Here is a 4,046-nt window from a genome sequence, read left to right as displayed (position 1 = left end):
AGGGAATACTTTGGTCCAGGCTCTTCTAGCTTTCATAGTTTGCACTGAAAACTCAGCTTAATTCTAATGGATTTTCCTTTATAGGTGACTTCTTGTTTCTCTTTTGCAGCTTTCAGTATTGTCTCTGTGTTTTGTACGTGTAGTGTTTTTACTATGATATGCCATGGAGAGTTTCTTTTCTTGTCCTGTCTGTTTGGTGTTCTATATGCTTCTTGTATTTGTATGGGCTTGTCTTTCTTTAATTTTGGGAAATTTTCTTCCACGATTCTGTTGAAGATCTGGTCCATGCCATTATCTTGGGATTCTTCTCTTTCTTGTATGCCTATGATTCATAAGGTTGGTCTCTTTATGGTTTCACACAATTCCTGCATATTCCATTCTTGTGATTTCTTAAATTTTTCATTTCTTTGCTTCAGTCGTCTAGTTCGTCCACTTTATCTTCCAGTCTTGATACCCTGTTTTCGATTTCATTCATCCTATTGGTGAGGCTTTCTCCTGTTGTTTCTAATTGGCTTTCTGAGTGTTTCACTTCCTTCTTCATTTCAACCTGAGTATTATTCAATATTTCTAACTCTTTTCTGAATTCATTCAGAAGTTTATCCCTATCTTCCTTCAGTTCTTTGATTTCTTTTGTGTGTGTGTGTTCTTTAAATTCACTGAATTTTTTCATCATGTTTATAGTTGTTCTTTTGAGTTCCATGTCCTGCATTATCTCATTGTACTCCTCTAGAGGACTATTGGTAGTTCGTGGGATATGTTATTTTGGTTTTTCATGTTATTATTTTTTTCTCTGTGATTTTCACATGTGAATTTCTTTTGTAGTTTCTGATTCTTGTGTGAGGCTCAAGCCTTCAAGTTTAGGTCTGCTTCTTTTTCTGAACTTTATGTATCTTTGTGGTTTACTTTTTGGGCATGAAAAGTTGGTTCCTCTAAGCTTCCCGGTTCTCTCTTTTGATTCTATATTAGAGTGGCCAGATTGCTTTTGTCTTCAGGAGTTCCTACAGATGCCCATGTCAGATGAGGTCAGATGCTCCCAGGCTTTCTCCTAAGGTCTGGATCCCTCCAGGAAAGATTGGGCCTCAGGAATTTGGGGACTGGACTGGCCTGGGAGCCGGGCGCAGGAAAGGTGCTGGTCTAGGGCAGCTGGTGGCCATGCCACCCAGAGACGCAAAGCAAGATGGGGGCAGGAAGCCACGCCAAGGGATCCTGGGGACTGCACTGTGGAGCTGAGTTGGTCTGTATGCAAAGGATCAAGAAGAGGAAAGGTCAGCTCTGGCTCTAGGAAAGAGGCTGGCAGGTCGTGCAGGCCCAAGGAAGCAGAGGGAGGTGAGGGCTGGGTCTGGATGCAAAGGTTCAGGAAGCAGTGGTGGGTCCCCCAGTGCCTGGGCTGCCAAGACAAGGAATGGGACAGGACCCAGGTTCGGAGAGAGAGGCCTGCTGGGTTCTTTGGAATTGTTAACACTAAAACTAGCATCCATATTCAATTGATGGCACATTAAGGACTTGAAGACTTTTCCATTCTCATAACAACTCAAATCACTGAAATTAGACTTCATCTAAGTTCCTAAAGAAATATAAACACTTTTAGAAATGTTAGGATTGTCCTGTTTCCTTCAAAACTGTGCAAAGTAACTTTTCTCATGCTAAATTTGACATTAACTGTCCTTTCTAAGAACAAAACTCAAATTAGTTCAAGTATCTCAAGGCACTACATAACCCTTTGTTAAATCTGACCTCTCATTAATTTTTATTGAGTTCATTATCTAGCATTACAATCTGACACATTTAAACACTACATTTGCAAGGCTCGTTCTTACAGTATTTTAAGGGATTCACATTTAAGACCAGTTTATGATTGCAAAATCTCTTATTGCAACACACTACAGATGGCTGAGCTTCTCAGAGAAAGACACTAGAGTTTCATTTTTACATTTGCTTTTCGGTTGCCCCAATATAAGTAAACCTGTATCTTCTTTAAGGAATAGGATTTATTAGTGAAAAATTCTAATTTCAATCTTAGTATTTTTATTTATCTAGTGAATTGTTTGTAAAAATGTGACATTGTTCAAAATAATTAGTGCTAAAAACCACTTCAAAACAATGAGATGGTTATTTCTGAGACCACTGTGAAAATGATGCCATTATACCTAAGACAAAATTCATATCCCTTTTTGCAATATAATTTTCACTTGATAAACTTGTTTCAACAAAGTAAAATGTCAAGCTGTCCTTCCATTGGGCTCTGTGACTCTAAGAAAAGAAAAGGAAAGTAGCTGGCTTCCATTTCAGCATAAAGTCCAGGCAAGATGTGAAGGTCATAAAATGCAATTAGTTTGAAATGGATTATCAGTTCAGAAATGTCTGAAAATGTAGGTAAAAGCATTACTTCAAATGCAGCCTACCTGCTGACATACAAGCATTCTCACTTTAAGATGTCTAACTTGCTAATTATCTTGAGACACCTTCAGGAGTTGAGTGGTCATTTATTCTGAAAAATCACTGACCACCGGGCTTTCATCAGAACTCTGCTTTAAGAAGGCACAAATAATTTTACTTGGTGACAGGAAATAGCATCATCTATATCCTCTGAGATCTTGGGAATAATGACAGGTTTGTTATGTTCATAACATAGCTTACAGACTCTATAAAAGAAAATCTAAGGGAAACACAGAATGAGCAGTCATGATTTATTTTCATTTGAGACTTTTGTAATTAGAAAGTCATATTTTCCCAAAGAAAGATGATGGTATGCTGCAACTTTAAATCATCTTATTACATAGTCTGTTAATGCCAATCAAGATACTGTGAAAAATTCATCACTCTAACCTTTATTTTTCTTTTCCAGGTACATTAACTACTACAGAAAGTTTGCATAGTTATGATAACTGTTAAAAAAACAAAGCTATTAAAAATGGCAGCCAACGGATATATAACATTTAAAAAATTACCCTCCATATTCCACAGTTCACACAGAAAGAATAAGCTGTCCCACCAGCTTTACAATGTTGTAAAACTCAACAAGCCTGATCTCTCTCTCCATCCCTCCCTACCCCCTCCCTTCCTCCATTCCTCCTTCCCTCCCTTCACCCCATTATGATGAAAACACAATTGTACTCCCCTCAGAGGAACATCTTTGGAAAGTTATAGAAATAATAGAAAGGAACTAAGTGTATGTTCACACACAGCTCACTGCAGAATCTGCACAGCGGTCCTTCCCAGAAAATAAATTTGATCTCTGGACCTGGCAGTGGGGGTAGCCAAAGAATGAAGACAGAAAAAAGACAAAGAAACCTGTCTCTGGGCACATGAAGTACTGATTTTCCATTGCAGATGGTATGCTTAATGCATTCTGAAACTCCAGGAGGAATGACATCAGCAGGGCTTGGACAGATGCATCTTGCTAGTTAGAATATGCAAAGACAAGTTTAACATAAAAGTGATAGTAAAAAAAAAAAAAAGATAAGACAATCCCATAATTTATGACATTTCTCCATGAGGCTACTTGAATGATTCCCCCATGTACGTACACAGTGTTCTTCCTCTTTCTTTGTCTCTACTGGTGGTTTTCAACAAGAAAGATTAGAAATGCCTACAGGACTACTGAATGTTCCAACCTTTGATTGCTTTCAACCCATTTATGGACAGAGCCAGCACTCATGGACCTTTACCAAACCAAGAATACCATTTTCTGAACTTACTTCTTCCCTATGTTTGATACAGTTGGAATCTGGTTTTCCTCAGGATTGTTTAACAGGTCCACCAAGTCACAGGCAAAGTGCCAATTTCTGCCTTTGGATTTTGGCTCCTGTTTCAGTCTTTCTGTCTGGAGAGAAATGTGAAAGAGAATATCTCTGAACACATACTTTACTTTTTAAAAAGCTATAAAATTGTAATAAAAACCATTGCTTTCTATTTACTTCTTTGAGTGTTTGATAGTAAACACAAAACTAAGCTGTCAAATAGCAAAAACATCATGTGAATGACAATTCACAATATATGAATATAGTTTGGATCCTGTCCAACAGTAACTACCAACTGCATAAGAA

The sequence above is a fragment of the Nannospalax galili genome, unplaced genomic scaffold, assembly GCF_000622305.1.
Source record: "Nannospalax galili isolate Female #2095 unplaced genomic scaffold, S.galili_v1.0 scaffold102, whole genome shotgun sequence".
Taxonomy (NCBI): Eukaryota; Metazoa; Chordata; class Mammalia; order Rodentia; family Spalacidae; genus Nannospalax; species Nannospalax galili.
This window is presented reverse-complemented; position numbering follows the sequence as displayed.